The sequence below is a fragment of the Ranitomeya variabilis genome, chromosome 1 (genome assembly GCF_051348905.1).
Source record: "Ranitomeya variabilis isolate aRanVar5 chromosome 1, aRanVar5.hap1, whole genome shotgun sequence".
In the NCBI taxonomy this organism is placed as follows: domain Eukaryota; kingdom Metazoa; phylum Chordata; class Amphibia; order Anura; family Dendrobatidae; genus Ranitomeya; species Ranitomeya variabilis.
Genome location: NC_135232.1, coordinates 81,708,703 through 81,726,280, shown reverse-complemented (window position 1 = coordinate 81,726,280; position 17,578 = coordinate 81,708,703).

Sequence of the window (17,578 nt, the reverse complement as noted above, 5' to 3'; positions counted from 1 at the left end):
TTTAGCTGTTAGTAGGTCATTAGAGACTTTAGTGAGGGCAGTTTCAGTAGAGTGTAAAGAGTGGAAGCCAGATTGAAGAGGGCCCAGAAGAGAGTTATCTGAGAGATAGCGGGTAAGACGGGAGTGGACCAGGCGTTCCAGGAGTTTGGAGATGAAGGGAAGATTAGAGACAGGTCTATAATTAGCGGCACAGTTTTGGTCGAGGGATGGTTTTTTAAGTAATGGATGTATGATGGCATGCTTAAATGAGGAGGGAAAAATACCGGAAGTGAGAGAAAGGTTGAATATTTTTGTTAGGTGAGAGGTGACAGCCGGGGAAAGGAACTGGAGGAGATGTGACGGAATGGGGTCACTGGTGCAAGTGGTCGGGTGAGAAGATGCAAGGAGGTGAATGGGGTGCCCCGGGCTCTGCACTGTGACCCCACTGACCTAACACTGCACTGTGACCCCACTGACCTAACACTGCAATGTGACCCCACTCACCTGCCTAACACTGCAGTGTGGCAGCTGCATAGAGCCTGGCCAGGCTACCTGTGTAGCCCCAGCAGAATGAAGACACAGTCTCCAGTCCAAGGTGGTTCTGCCGCATACCTGGGATGATCGACAATCAGTACAACTGTTCAGGGTCTGTCTGGTTGTTATGGACGTCATTCACCCCAAAATATTTATACGTCCATGTAGTTCTTTCAAAGACAAGTTGATGTAAAGGTAGTGATAAGCAGGCAGAAACAGGAAGGAAAGAAGAACTTGTCCCACCACAGGTTAGGTGCCTCATAATAATAATCTTTATTTTTATAGAGCGCTAACATATTCTGCAGTGCTTTACAGGTTGCACACATTATCATTGCTGTCCCTGTTGGGGCTCACAATCTAAATTCCCTATCAATATGTATTTGGAATGTGGGAGGAAACACACGCAAACACGGAGAGAACATACAAACTCTTTGCAGATGTTGTCCTTGGTGGGATTTGAACCCAGGACTCCAGCGCTGCAAGGCTGCTGTGCTAACCACTGCGCCACCGTGCTGCCCTGTGTAATGTGAGGATACAGCTCTGATCTCCTGCTCTAACCTCCTGCATGATTAGACAGTGCAGCTGAGTTTAGCTGTGTCACATTACAAACCCTTCTATCTGCACTCCTCTCATTACGCTGTACTGCCTCTTCCCCGACTTTGCATGTCTGAAGATGAGTCATTCTTAAGTCTGTTGTGCTCACAGCATCTTGTAATCTTTCTGAAGATGATTTCAAGCTCTGAAGCAGAAACCCAAATTTCAATAAATTTTTACCTTGTTTAGATTTTGAGGAAATAATAATAATAATCTTTATTTTTATATAGCGCTAACATATTCCGCAGCGCTTTACAGTTTGCACACATTATCATCACTGTCCCCGATGGGGGCTCACAATCTAAATTCCCTATCAGTATGTCTTTGGAATGTGGGAGGAAACCGGAGTACCCGGAGGAAACCCACGCAAACACGGAGAGAACATACAAACTCTTTGCAGATGTTGTCCTGGGTGGGATTAGAACCCAGGACTCCAGCGCTGCAAGGCTGCAGTGCTAACCACTGCGCCACCGTGCTGCCCCGGTGTACAAGCGTGAAAAATAAACTAGTGTAATTGTCAATTCAGGATAAGGTCTGTCTGCATCTGTCCTCCCTCTTCCATAGAGCTGTATAGGCACTGTCATAAATGGAATTATAGTTATACAGATCAAAGGAGGGGGCCTTGGATCAGTTCCTTCATCATCACTGTTAACAGGTGAAGGAGGTTATTTGATGGCGAGCAGACATGGAGTGTGCTAACAGAGCTATTAAGCAGCTAACAGATGTTGGAAGCGCACACTTTGACTACATCCATCGAGCGACTGGTGTTCGTGACTAATTGGTGGCAGGGGGAGTGTTGATCCTGACAGATACCAACTGTTATCTTCTATCGGAGAAATGGGCAAATCTACAGTTGTGCTGAAAAGTTTACATACACCGGCAGAATTTTTGCTTTCTTTGCCTTTTTTCAGAGAATATGAATGATAACACCAAAACTTTTTCTCCACTCATGGTTAGTGGTTGGGTGAAGCCATTTATTGTCAAACTACTGTGTTTTATCTTTTTAAATCTCAATGACAACCCAAATCATCCAAATTACCCTGATCAAAAGTTCACATACCCCATTTCTTAACCCCTTTCTGCCAGCTGACGCAATAGTACGTCAGCTGGCAGATCCCCTGCTTTGAGGTGGGCTCCGGCGGTGAGCCCACCTCAAAGCCGCTGTTTTGTACAGCTGACATGTGGCGCAATGAGCGCGAGCGGAATCGCGATCCGCCCGCACCCATTAACTAGTTAAATGCCGCCGTCAAGCGCTGACAGCAGCATTTAACTAGCGCGCACGGCCGGAGGTGCTCGCACCGCTGACCCCATCACATGATCGGCGGTCAGCGGTGCATTGCCATAACAACCAGAGGTCTCCTTGAGACCTCTATGGTTGTTGATGGCCGATTGCTTTGAGCGCCACCCTGTGGTCGGTGTTCAAAGCAACCCTGCATTTCTGCTACATAGAGGTGATCTGTGCTTCACCTCTATGTAGCAGAGCCGATCGTGTAGTGCATGCTTCTAGCCTCCTATGGAGGCTATTGAAGCATGCCAAAATTTATTAAAAAAAAAGTGTTTAAAAATATAAAAAAATATATAAAAGTTCAAATCACCCCCCTTTCGCCCCAATCAAAATAAAACAATTAAAAAAAAAATCAAACATACACATATTTGGTATCGCCGCGTTCAGAATCGCCCGATCTATCAATAAAAACAAAGGATTAACCTGACCGCTAAATGGCGTAGCGAGAAAAAAAATCAAAACGCCAAAATTACGTTTTTTTGGTCGCCGCGACATTGCATTAAAATGCAATAACGGGCGATCAAAAGAACGTATCTGCACCAAAATGGTATAATTAAAAACGCCAGCTTGGCACGCAAAAAATAAGCCCTCACCTGACCCCAGATCACGAAAATTGGAGACGCTACGGGTATCGGAAAATCGCGCAATTATTATTTTTTTAAGCAAACTTTGGATTTTTTTTCACCACTTAGATAAAAAATAACCTAGACATGTTAGGTGTCTATGAACTCGTAATGACCTGGAGAATCATAATGGTAGGTTAGTTTTAGCATTTGGTGAACCTAGCAAAAAAGCCAAACAAAAAACAAGTGTGGGACTGCACTTTTTTTGCAGTTTCATCACACTTGGAATTTTTTTCCCGTTTTCTGTTACATGGCATGGTAAAATCAATGGTATCGTTCAAAAGTACATCTCGTCCCGCAAAAAATAAGCCCTCACATGGCCATATTGACAAAAAAATAAAAAAGTTATAGTTCTGGGAAGGAGGGGAGCGGAAAACGAAAAAGAAAAAGCGGAAAAAGCTCCGGGGGTGAAGGGCTTAATACTGTGCATTGCCCCCTCTAATATCAATGACAGCTTGAAGTCTTTAGTGGTAGTTGTGGATGAGGTTCTTTATTTTCTCAGATGGTAAAGCTGCCCACTCTTCTTGGCATAAAGCCTCTAGTTCCTGAATATTCCTGGGCTGTCTACCATGAACTGCGTGCTTGAGATCTCCCCCAGAGTGGCTCAATGATACTGATGTCAGGAGACTGAGATGGCCACTCCAGAACCTTCACGTTGTTCTGCTCTAGCCAATGACAGGTCGACTTGGCCTTGTGTTTTGGATCGTTGTCATGTTGGAACGTCCAAGTACGTCCCGTGCGCAGCTTCTGGGCTGATGATTGTAAATTTGACACCAGTATTTGCTGATAACGTGCTGCATTCATCTTTTCTACAACTATGACCAAGTTTCCTGTGCCTTTGTAGCTCACACATCCCCAAAACATAAGCGATCTACCTCTGTGCTTTACAATAGGAATGGTGTTCCTTTCATCATAGGCATTGTTGACCTCTCTCCAAATGTAACATTTATGGTTGTGGCCAAAAAGTTCAAATTTGGTCTGATCACTCCAAATTACCTTGTTCCAGAAGTTTTGAGGCTTGCCTCTGTGGTGTTTTGCATATTGTAGGTGAGATACTTTGTCGCATTTGTGGAGTAATGTCTTTCTTCTGGCGACTCGACCATGCAGCTCATTTTTCTTCAAGTGCCTCCTTATTGTGCATCTTGAAACAGCCACACCGCTAGTTTTCAGAGAGTCCAGTGTTTCAGATGATGTTATTTGTGGGTTTATTTTTGCATTCCGAATAATATTCCTGGCAGTTGTCGATGACATTTTTGTTGGTCTATCTGACCGTGGTTTTGTTTTTACAGAGCCCCTGATTTTCCATTTGTTAATCACAGTTTGAATGCTGCTGACTGGCATTATCAGTTCCTTGGATATTTTTTTGTATCCCTTTCCTGTTTTATACAGTTCAACTACCTTTTCCCGTAGATCCATTGACAATTCAATGGCTTTCCCCATGACTCACAATCCAGAAACGTCAGCGGCTGGATTAAGGATACAAGAGTCGGTCTGGATCGTAGAAACTCACTCAGCTTTCACGTACACACACTGATTACAAGCAAACAGGTCACAGGTGACCTTTAGTAGCCATTCAAACCCATTTGTGTCAACTACTGTGCACGTTATCAGGCCAAAATCATCAGGGTATGTGAACTTTTGATCAGGGTCATTTGGATGTTTTGGGTTGTCATTATGAGTGGAGAAAATGTTTTGGTGTTATCATTCATAGTCACTGAAAAAAGGTCAAGAAAGGAAAAATTCTGCCGGGGTATGTAAACTTTTGAGCACAACTATACCTTCCTGTTGTGCATGGCGCCATTCTTCCCAGGCACAGAGTGGTCACATGCTGTCATGATTTCTCTGCTCGGAGTGTCTGGGACACTGTGATGGACAGCTTTGTCATCCTATCCCTGTGCTGGGGTATGCGGAGCTGTCGGTGCTTTGATTGACAGCTCAGTTGACCTATCTGACTGGAAGGTGCAGAGATTTCCACAGGTGCTCCATATTCTTGGTAATTGCCCTGCTATTTAGGTGAGCTATCTGGCCCAGATCATTGCCAGTCAAAACTTGTTCTATGCTTGTGCTCTCTGGTGTGTTCGCCTGTACCCTGTGCTGTAAGTTCTGATCTTCTTCTACTGCTGATCTTTGGACCGTGTTCAGACTACCCGTTTGTCATTGCCCCTTTGCATCTGATATTGTGCTGCTGACCTTTGGACCCTGTTCAGACTACTCGTTTGTTATTGCCCCTTTGCTTATCCGCTATTTCTCTGGTATTCTGACCCTGGCATATGACCTTATTTACAACTTCATATTTTCCCTTAGTTTACTACGTGATCTTTTGGTATTGACCCCGGAACGTCTGACTGTTCTGATTCACGGCCTGGCCATGGGTTGTGACTAGCATCACACATACCGATTGTAATGTACATCGCGGGTCCAAATCTCTCATAGAGTTCGTCCACGCAGGGCATCAGATACGCATCAAAACTGAACACCTCGTTTAACCTGCGTTAGTCATTACAAAAATGCCACTCAACATCGGGCTTCGGCACTAGGAATATTGGACTCGACCATCCACTTTTTGACTCCTCTATAACAGAGGCCTAGCATTCTCTTAGCTTCCTTTGATATTATCTCCCTGCGTGCTTCGGGAATTCTATAGGGCTTGAAGTTCACCCTTACATGCGGCTCTGTTAACATGTCATGCTCCACCACCTGTCTACGCCCTAGCAACCCCGAGAATAGGTCGCTGTAGTTCCCGACACTGTTGCTTCTGGGCCGGCGTTAGTCTCTGAAATTCTGACCTCCTCCACTTTGGCTTTGGGATGGGCTCCCAGGCAAGGAGCTTCCAGCGATTCCCGATCTCGCCATGGCTTGAGCAAGTTGACATGATACACTTGGTGTGGCTTCCTTCAACCAGGCTGGTGTACCTTGTAATTCACCTCACCGAGTTTTTCCAGCAGCTCATATGGGCCTTGCCACTTGGCTAGGAACTTGTTCTCCACCGTGGGGATAAGCACTAGCACGCGGTCCCCTGGCTAGAACTGCCTCAGCCTTGCTGATTGGTTATATAGAAACATGCGGAAAAAATAAGCGAAAGGGGAATCAAAAACCGTGTAACATATTAACCCCTTAAAAGATTAAACTTTAATAAATATATTAAAAATACCACTTCCCAGTGAATACAGACAAACAAATATTTTTTGATGAAACAAAAATCTAGTAGGTGCACCTGTCCTGGTAAAATGACCCTACACTGTCCTACTGTCCCTTCCTAGCAGTGGAGGTTGGCACCCTGATAGATAATTTGGCGCCCCCACTCCGCGACGGCTATCGCCTGCTGGCCCTAGGTAGGACTAACCAACTATAGGCGGGAAAACAATGAGCAAATAAAAGAGATGAAAAAAGCGAGGGTAGAAAAGTCTAAGGTGCACACGTTGACTACATTCAAATTCTATGAGTGTTAATTTTATATGCTCCTACCATGTTGTCCTATCTGGGACCTCATTTAAGGAGGTTGGTAGCATATACTTAGTGTGCACCTTAGACTTTTCTACCCTCGCTTTTTTAATCTCTTTTATTTGCTCATTGTTTTCCCGCCTATAGTTGGTTAGTCCTACCTAGGGCCAGCAGGCGATAGCCGTCGTGGAGTGGGGGCGCCAAATTATCTATCAGGGTGCCAACCTCCACTGCTAGGAAGGGACAGTAGGACAGTGTAGGGTCATTTTACCAGGACAGATGCACCTACTAGATTTTTGTTTCATCAAAAAATATTTGTTTGTCTGTATTCACTGGGAAGTGGTATTTTTAATATATTTATTAAAGTTTAATCTTTTAAGGGGTTAATATGTTACACGGTGATTGGTTATATAACCTTGCCTATGCTCCTTCATGATAGGCATTACTTTCACCATCCTCTCCTGCAAATGGGCGACATGCTCTATGACGCTCCGTTGTGGCATGACTTTGGCTGTAATTGTCGTTAATTGCGATAGATAGGTCAAGTAAGGAAGATCTATGAGATGGAGGAAAGATTATGAGTTCAAAATTGTCCACATTGAGTTTGAGGAAGTGAGAGGAGAAGAAGGAGAATATGGCTGATAGACAGTCCGGGATTCTGGACAGCAGAGAGGTGACGTCTGGGCCAGAGACGTAGATCTTAGTGTCATCAACATAAAGGCGGTACTGGAATCCATGGGACTTTATGAGTTGTCCCAGGCCAAGTGTATAGATTGGGAAGCGTAGGGGTCCTAGAACAGAGCCTTGGGGAACTCCAGCACAGAGAGGGTGGGATGAGGAGGTATTGTGGGAGTGGGAGACGCTGAATGTGCGGTTGGAAAGGTATGAGGAGATCCAGGATAGGGTGAGGTCTTTGATGCCAAAGGAGGAGAGTGTTGTGAATTCCGTTCTCGGGCTCCCTCCTGTGGTCGTGAATGGTACTTTGGTGAGTTCTGTCCTTGGACACCCTCTGGTGGCTTTGAGTGGAACTGCTGATCTTTGAGATTGGCTTTCTCAGCTGCCCTCGTTTATTGCTTCTGCTCGCTTCCCTATTTAACTCTGCCCAGGTCGTTAGTCCATGCCAGCTGTCAATGTTTCAGTACTGGTTCAGATCTCTCTTGGATTTCTCTGATGACCTGTCTACTCCAGCAGAAGCTAAGTCCTTGCTAGTCATTTGCTGTTCATTGGTTTTAAATATATTTTTCAGTACATGCTATGTTTCAGTCCAGCCTGCTATTATGATATTTCCTTGCTAGCTGGAAGCTCTGGGGGTGCAGAGCTGCACCTCCACACCGTGAGTCGGTGTGGAGGTCTTTTTGCACACTCTGCATGGTTTTTGTAGTTTTTTATACTGACCGCATAGTTCCCTTTCCTATCCTCTGTCTTTCTAGAGAAGATTCGGCCTCCTTTGCTAAAATCTGTTTCATTCCTGTGTTTGTCACTTCCCTCTTAACTCACAGTTAATATTTGTGGGGGCTACCTTTACTTTGGGGAATTTCTCTGAGGCAAGGTAGGCTACTATTTCTATCTTTAGGGGTAGTTAGCCCTTAGGCTGTGAAGAGGCGTCTAGGGACAGTTAGGTATTCTCCACGGCTATTTCTAGTGTGTGTGATAGGATTAGGGATTGCGGTCAGTAGAGTTACCACTACCTCAGAGCTTGTCCCAGGTTTTCTGTTTTAACCATCAGGTCACTTCGGGTGCTCCAAACCACCAGGTCATAACAGTACAGCTGGCCCATAAAGTGTTAATGCATCTCAAAAGAGGGAAAAGAGAAGTTCTGAGTCAATTTTTTTTTTCTTTGCTGCTTGTTTTGTCTTTCTTTTCCCCTTAACCTCTGGGTGGTTCAGGACTCAGGTGTAGATATGGATATTCAAGGTTTGTCCTCTTGTGTGGATCAACTCACTGCAAGCGTACAAAGGATTCAAGATTATGTAGTTCAGAAACCGATGTTAGAGCCTAGAATTCCTATTCCTGATTTGTTTTCTGGGGATAGATCTAAATTTTTGAATTTCAAAAATAATTGCAGACTGTTTCTTGCTCTGAAACCCCGCTCCTCTGGTGACCCCATTCAGCAAGTAAAGATTATTATTTCTTTGTTGCGTGGCGACCCGCAAGACTGGGCATTCTCCCTTGAGCCAGGAAATCCTGCATTGCTTAATGTAGATGCATTTTTTCTAGCGCTTGGTTTGCTTTATGACGAACCAAATTCTGTGGATCAGGCAGAAAAGATCTTGCTGACTCTAGGTCAGGGTCAGGATGAAGCAGAAGTATATTGCCAGAAGTTTAGAAAGTGGTCTGTGCTTACACAATGGAATGAGTGTGCCCTGGCAGCAATTTTCAGAAAGGGTCTTTCTGAAGCCCTTAAAGATGTTATGGTGGGGTTCCCCACGCCCAGGGCCGGACTGGCCATAGGGCACTTCTGGCAAATGCCAGAAGGGCCGGTGCCAGTGGTGGGCCGCTCAATCCGCCGCCCCCGCCGTCGCATTCAACTATACCGGCGTATAGACGCCGGTACAGTTGAATGCAATGATGGAGGAGAGAGCGTCTACAGACGCTCCTCTCCCATCATTCCCCGCTCTGCCTCTGACACTGCGGGTGCGCGATGATGTCATATCATCGCGCACCTGCTGTGTCCCGGGCAGACTGCAGCTGCTGAGACAGGAGCAGGAACCAGGAAGCAACGCTGGGCACGAGGAGAGGTGAGGAGAGTTTTTTTTTTTTCTGGACTGTGGGGCCATTCTCGGAGGAGGTGAGGGGAGGAAGAGAAGAGATGTGGGCTGTATATAGTTCTCTGTGGGCTGTGCTCTGTGCTGTATACTGCTGTGGGCTGTATATAGTTCTCTGTGGGCTGTGCTCTGTGCTGTATACTGCTGTGGGCTGTATATAGTTCTCTGTGGGCTGTGCTCTGTGCTGTATACTGCTGTGGGCTGTATATAGTTCTCTGTGGGCTGTGCTCTGTGCTGTATACTACTGTGGGCTGTATATAGTTCTCTGTGGGCTGTGCTCTGTGCTGTATACTGCTGTGGGCTGTATATAGCTCTCTGTGGGCTGTGCTCTGCTGTATACTACTGTGTGCTCTGTGCTATATATAGTTCTCTGTGGGCTGTGCTCTGTGCTGTATACTGCTGTGGGCTGTATATAGTTCTCTGTGGGCTGTGCTCTGTGCTGTATACTGCTGTGGGCTGTATATAGTTCTCTGTGGGCTGTGCTCTGTGCTGTATACTACTGTGGGCTGTATATAGCTCTCTGTGGGCTGTGCTCTGTGCTGTATACTTCTGTGGGCTGTATATAGTTCTCTGTGGGCTGTGCTCTGTGCTGTATACCACTGTGGGCTGTATATAGTTCTCTGTGGGCTGTGCTCTGTGCTGTATACTACTGTGGGCTGTATATAGCTCTCTGTGGGCTGTGCTCTGTGCTGTATACTACTGTGGGCTGTATATAGTTCTCTGTGGGCTGTGCTCTGTGCTGTATACTGCTGTGGGCTGTATATAGCTCTCTGTGGACTGTGCTCTGTGCTGTATACTACTGTGTGCTCTGTGCTATATATAGTTCTCTGTGGGCTGTGCTCTGTGCTGTATACTGCTGTGGGCTATATATAGTTCTCTGTGGGCTGTGCTCTGTGCTGTATACTGCTGTGGGCTGTATATAGTTCTCTGTGGGCTGTGCTCTGTGCTGTATACTGCTGTGGGCTGTATATAGCTCTCTGTGGGCTGTGCTCTGTGCTGTATACTACTGTGGGCTGTATATAGTTATCTGTGGGCTGTGCTCTGTGCTGTATGCTACTGTGGGCTGTATATAGTTCTCTGTGGGCTGTGCTCTGTGCTGTATATAGTTCTCTGTGGGCTGTGCTCTGTGCTGTATACTACTGTGGGCTGTATATAGTTATCTGTGGGCTGTGCTCTGTGCTGTATGCTACTGTGGGCTGTATATAGTTCTCTGTGGGCTGTGCTCTGTGCTGTATATAGTTCTCTGTGGGCTGTGCTCTGTGCTGTATACTACTGTGGGCTGTATATAGTTATCTGTGGGCTGTGCTCTGCTGTATGCTACTGTGGGCTGTATATAGTTCTCTGTGGGCTGTGCTCTGTGCTGTATATAGTTCTCTGGGCTGTGCTCTGTGCTGTATACTACTGTGGGCTGTATATAGTTCTCTGTGGGCTGTGCTCTGTGCTGTATACTACTGTGTGCTGTATATAGTTCTCTGTGGGCTGTGCTGTATATAGTACTCTGTGGGCTGTGCTGTATATAGTACTCTGTGGGCTGTGCTGTATATAGTACTCTGTGGGCTGTGCTGTGTATAGTACTCTGTGGGCTGTGCTGTATATAGTACTCTGTGGGCTGTGCTGTATATAGTACTCTCTGGGCTGTGCTGTATATAGTACTCTCTGGGCTGTGCTGTATATAGTACTCTCTGGGCTGTGCTTTATATAGTACTCTGGGCTGTGCTGTATATAGTACTCTGGGCTGTGCTTTATATAGTTCTCTGTGGGCTGTGCTGTATATAGTTCTCTGTGGGCTGTGCTGTATATAGTTCTCTGTGGGCTGTGCTGTATATATTACTTTGTGGGCTGTGCTGTATATATTACTTTGTGGGCTGTGCTGTATATATTACTCTGTGGGCTGTGCTGTATACTACTGTGTGGACTGTGTTGTATACTTCTACATGGGCTGTGCTGTATACTACTGTGTGGTCTGTGCTGTATACTACTGTGTGGTCTGTGCTGAATACTGCTGTGTGGGCTGTGTTATCTACTACGCGAGCTGTGCTATAGTATGCAGGCTGTGCTGTATACTATGCGGTTTGTGCTATATAATATGCGGGCTTTGCTATATACTATGGGGAGTATATTATATTCTATGGGGGAGGCCATGTTATGTACTATGTGGCTGTGTTATATACTATTGTGGGGGTATATTATATTCTATGGGGGAGGCTGCGTTATATACTATGGGGGGCTGCATTATATTCTATGGGGGGCTACATTATATATTATGGGGAGGTGGGCTGTATTATATTCTATGGGGGTTACATACTCTGGGGTGGCTGCATTATACTCTGTGGGGTGGCTGCATTATACTCTGGGGTGGCTGCATTATACTCTGGGGTGGCTGCATTATACTCTGGGGTGGCTGCATTATACTATATGTGGGCTGCATTATACTGTATCGAGGACTATGGGGAATACGTTATACTATATGAAGAACTATGGGGGTGTATTATACTATGGGAAGTGAATTGTACTACATGGATGACTGTGGCGGTGCATTATACTATATGGAGCACTATGAGGATTGTATTATGCTATATGGAGGACTATGAGGATTGTATTATGCTATATGGAGGACTATGAGGAGTGTATTATACTATGTGGAGGACTGAGCAGTGTATTTTAATATATGGAGGACTATAGGGAGTGTATTATACTATATGGAGGACTATGGAGCACATTATAATATATGGAGGACTAAGGGGTGTATTTTACTAAACAAGTAAAATGCTGCATATTCGGATTGTTTTTGCTGGAACAAAAAGCCTTGTTGTCAGCAGCACATTGCCAGTGTAAACTGTAGATGTGCTGCTGAAAACATGATACTGTATGGTGATCTATTAGTGATCGTTCTGTCTCATCATTATTCCTCAGCTGGTGGAAAGAGGCCGGGAAACAAGCGTTGAACAACTTCAGTATTGTCGATCAAACTCGTTTAGCGGCCTGAACTCAGCGCACGTAAATACAACAGAAAGGCTTCTGTGTGATGTGCAATATGTTAGCATTTGGGGACCCATTTTAAACTTTGCCTAGGGCCCCACTTTGCCTAAAACCGGCCCTGCCTACAAGTGTACAAAGATATTATACAGTCACCATGTGACAAGTGGGCCTGTGTAACTTCAAATGCCAGGGCTGAATTTTAGTCCCAGTCCGGCCCTGCCCACGCCTGCTGGTCTGAATGAATCAATGTCTTTGGCCATTCAGATAGATCGGCGTTTGCGCGAGCGCAAAGTTGTGCATCATTTGGCGGTGTCCTCTGAGCGGAGGCCTGAGCCTATGCACTGTGATAGAACTTTGACTAGAGCTGAACGGCAAGAACACAGACGTCAGAATGGGCTGTGTTTTTACTGTGGTGACTCCTCTCATGCTATCTCTGATTGTCCTAAGCGCACTAAGAGGTTCGCTAGGTCTGTCACCATTAGTACTGTGCAGCCTAAATTTCTTTTATCTGTTACTCTGATTTGCTCATTGTCGTCCTACTCCGTTATGGCATTTGTGGATTCGGGCGCTGCCCTGAACTTGATGGACTTGGAGTTTGCCACGTGCTGTGGTTTTTCCTTGGAGCCTTTGCAGAATCCTATTCCCTTAAGGGGGATTGATGCTACGCCATTGGCCGAGAATAAACCTCAGTACTGGACTCAGCTGACCATGTACATGGCTCCTGCACATCAGGAAAATATTCGCTTTTTGGTGTTGCATAATTTGCATGATGTTGTCGTGTTGGGTTTGCCATGGTTACAGGTTCATAATCCAGTACTGGATTGGAAATCAATGTCTGTGTCTAGTTGGGGTTGTCAAGGGATACATAGTGATGTTCCTTTGATGTCAATTTCTTCTTCCACTACTTCTGAAGTCCCTGAGTTTTTGTCGGATTACCAGGATGTATTTGATGAGCCCAAGTCCAGTGCCCTACCTCCTCATAGGGACTGTGATTGCGCTATTAATTTAATTCCTGGTAGTAAGTTCCCTAAGGGCCGACTGTTCAATTTATCTGTGCCAGAACATGCCGCTATGCGGAGTTATGTAAAGGAGTCCTTGGAGAAAGGGCATATTCGCCCATCTTCGTCGCCGTTGGGAGCAGGGTTCTTTTTTGTGGCCAAGAAGGATGGCTCTCTGAGACCCTGTATAGATTACCGCCTTCTCAATAAAATCACGGTCAAATTTCAGTACCCTTTGCCTCTGTTGTCTGATTTGTTTGCTCGGATTAAGGGGGCTAGTTGGTTTACCAAGATTGACCTTCGAGGGGCGTATAATCTTGTGCGTATTAAACAGGGCGATGAATGGAAAACAGCATTTAATACGCCCGAGGGCCATTTTGAGTACCTGGTGATGCCATTTGGGCTTTCTAATGCTCCATCTGTGTTTCAGTCCTTTATGCACGACATCTTCCGGAAGTATCTGGATAGGTTCATGATCGTATATTTGGATGATATTTTGGTCTTTTTGGATGATTGGGAGTCTCATGTAAGGCAGGTCAGGATGGTGTTCCAGGTCCTTCGTGCTAATGCGTTGTTTGTGAAGGGCTCTAAATGCCTCTTTGGAGTTCAGAAGGTTTCCTTTTTGGGCTTCATTTTTTCCCCTTCTACTATCGAGATGGATCCTGTTAAAGTTCAGGCCATTTATGATTGGACTCAACCTACATCTGTGAAGAGTCTTCAGAAGTTCCTGGGCTTTGCTAATTTTTACCGTCGCTTCATCGCTAATTTTTCTAGTGTGGTTAAGCCTTTGACTGATTTGACAAAGAAAGGCGCTGATGTGGGGAATTGGTCCCCTGCGGCCGTTGAGGCCTTTCAGGAGCTTAAACGTCGCTTTACTTCGGCCCCTGTGTTGCGTCAGCCAGATGTTTTGCTCCCTTTTCAGGTCGAGGTTTATGCTTCTGAGATTGGGCCAGGGGCTGTTTTGTCTCAGAGAAGTTCTGATGGCTCCTTGATGAAGCCGTGTGCTTTCTTTTCTAGAAAGTTTTCGCCTGCCGAGCGTAATTATGATGTCGGCAATCGGGAGTTGTTGGCTATGAAGTGGGCATTTGAGGAGTGGCGACATTGGCTTGAGGGAGCCAAACATCGCGTGGTGATCCTGACTGATCACAAGAATCTGACTTACCTCGAGTCTGCCAAGCGGTTGAACCCTAGACAGGCTCGATGGTCACTGTTTTTCTCCCGTTTTGATTTTGTGGTCTCATACCTTCCGGGATCTAAGAATGTGAAGGCTGATGCCCTTTCTAGGAGTTTTTTGCCTGATTCTCCAGGAGTCCCTGAGCCGGCTGGTATTCTTAAAGAGAGGGTGATTCTGTCTGCCATCTCCCCTGATTTGCGGCGGGTGCTGCAGGAGTTTCAGGCTGATAGACCTGACCGCTGCCCAGTGGAGAAACTGTTTGTCCCTGATAGATGGACTAGTAGAGTTATTTCTGAGGTTCATTGTTCAGTGTTGGCTGGTCATCCTGGGATTTTTGGTACCAGAGATTTGGTTGCCAGGTCCTTTTGGTGGCCTTCCTTGTCACGGGATGTGCGTTCTTTTGTGCAGTCCTGTGGGACTTGTGCTCGGGCCAAACCTTGCTGTTCTCGTGCCAGTTGGTTGCTTTTGCCTTTGCCTGTCCCGAAGAGGCCCTGGATACATATTTCCATGGATTTTATTTCTGATCTTCCTGTCTCTCAAAGGATGTCTGTCATCTGGGTGGTTTGTGATCGGTTTTCTAAGATGGTCCATTTAGTACCCTTGCCTAAATTGCCTTCCTCCTCTGATTTGGTTCCATTATTTTTTCAGCATGTGGTTCGTTCGTTTGCATGGCATTCCGGAGAACATTGTGTCGGACAGAGGTTCCCAATTTGTTTCTAGGTTTTGGTGGTCCTTTTGTGCTAAGATGGGCATTGATTTGTCTTTTTCTTCAGCGTTCCATCCTCAGACAAATGGCCAAACCGAACGAACCAATCAGACCTTGGAAACCTATCTGAGATGCTTTGTTTCTGCTGATCAGGATGATTGGGTGACCTTCTTGCCATTGGCCGAGTTCGCCCTTAATAATCGGGCTAGTTCTGCTACTTTGGTTTCGCCTTTTTTTGTAATTCTGGTTTTCATCCTCGTTTTTCTTCAGGGCAGGTTGAGGCTTATGACTGTCCTGGTGTGGATTCTGTGGTGGACAGGTTGCAACAAATTTGGACTCACGTGGTGGACAATTTGATGTTGTCTCAGGAGAAGGCGCAACGTTTTGCTAACCGCCGTCGCTGTGTTGGTCCCCGACTTTGTGTTGGGGATTTGGTTTGGTTGTCTTCTCATTATGTTCCTATGAAGGTTTCTTCTCCTAAGTTCAAGCCTCGTTTCATTGGTCCTTATAAGATTTCTGAAATTATCAATCCTGTGTCGTTTTGTTTGGCCCTTCCAACTTCTTTTGCCATCCATAATGTGTTCCATAGGTCGTTGTTGCGGAGATATGTGGCGCCTATGGTTCCTTCCGTTGATCCTCCTGCTCCGGTGTTGGTTGAGGGGGAGTTGGAGTATGTGGTGGAGAAGATTTTAGATTCTCGTATTTCGAGACGGAAGCTTCAGTACCTGGTTAAATGGAAGGGCTATGGTCAGGAGGATAATTCCTGGGTTGTTGCCTCCGATGTCCATGCTGCCGATTTATTTGAAAAAACTGACCGTCACATCCATACATAGACTAAGTGTGAACAGGTGCTGAACCTAGAGTAACCAACTCATATACAGTCAAGTAAAAAAGGCAGCACACTGCAGCGCTAAGACATGCAAACATGAAACATGAAAACTGAACTGCAATACTGCACTAGAAATATGAAAAATGAGAGCGTTTAGCGCATAAAAATGGCCAATTTTATGTGTACCTGATAGCCCCTTTACGGCATCTCTCTTATATCAGGTCCTACGCTTGCCTACCTCGCTGAGAATAAACGTCTCCATGTGAATGGGTACCTGTGAAAAACCTCTTCCTAGACTCATATTCTCTCTCTCTGTGGAGGGGTACTGGACCTGCTGTAATTAAAACACCTGAGGCTAGGAGGCGGAGTGCTCAGTCAGAAGGCTAAATAATATATTTGAAAAAACTGACCGTCACATCCATACATAGACTAAGTGTGAACAGGTGCTGAACCTAGAGTAACCAACTCATATACAGTCAAGTAAAAAAGGCAGCACACTGCAGCGCTAAGACATGCAAACATGAAACATGAAAACTGAACTGCAATACTGCAGTATATTATTTAGCCTTCTGACTGAGCACTCCGCCTCCTAGCCTCAGGTGTTTTAATTACAGCAGGTCCAGTACCCCTCCACAGAGAGAGAGAATATGAGTCTAGGAAGAGGTTTTTCACAGGTACCCATTCACATGGAGACGTTTATTCTCAGCGAGGTAGGCAAGCGTAGGACCTGATATAAGAGAGATGCCGTAAAGGGGCTATCAGGTACACATAAAATTGGCCATTTTTATGCGCTAAACGCTCTCATTTTTCATATTTCTAGTGCAGTATTGCAGTTCAGTTTTCATGTTTCATGTTTGCATGTCTTAGCGCTGCAGTGTGCTGCCTTTTTTACTTGACTGTATATGAGTTGGTTACTCTAGGTTCAGCACCTGTTCACACTTAGTCTATGTATGGATGTGACGGTCAGTTTTTTCAAATATATTATTTAGCCTTCTGACTGAGCACTCCGCCTCCTAGCCTCAGGTGTTTTAATTACAGCAGGTCCAGTACCCCTCCACAGAGAGAGAGAATATGAGTCTAGGAAGAGGTTTTTCACAGGTACCCATTCACATGGAGACGTTTATTCTCAGCGAGGTAGGCAAGCGTAGGACCTGATATAAGAGAGATGCCGTAAAGGGGCTATCAGGTACACATAAAATTGGCCATTTTTATGCGCTAAACGCTCTCATTTTTCATATTTCTAGTGCAGTATTGCAGTTCAGTTTTCATGTTTGCATGTCTTAGCGCTGCAGTGTGCTGCCTTTTTTACTTGACTGTATATGAGTTGGTTACTCTAGGTTCAGCACCTGTTCACACTTAGTCTATGTATGGATGTGACGGTCAGTTTTTTCAAATATATTATTTAGCCTTCTGACTGAGCACTCCGCCTCCTAGCCTCAGGTGTTTTAATTACAGCAGGTCCAGTACCCCTCCACAGAGAGAGAGAATATGAGTCTAGGAAGAGGTTTTTCACAGGTACCCATTCACATGGAGACGTTTATTCTCAGCGAGGTAGGCAAGCGTAGGACCTGATATAAGAGAGATGCCGTAAAGGGGCTATCAGGTACACATAAAATTGGCCATTTTTATGCGCTAAACGCTCTCATTTTTCATATTTCTAGTGCAGTATTG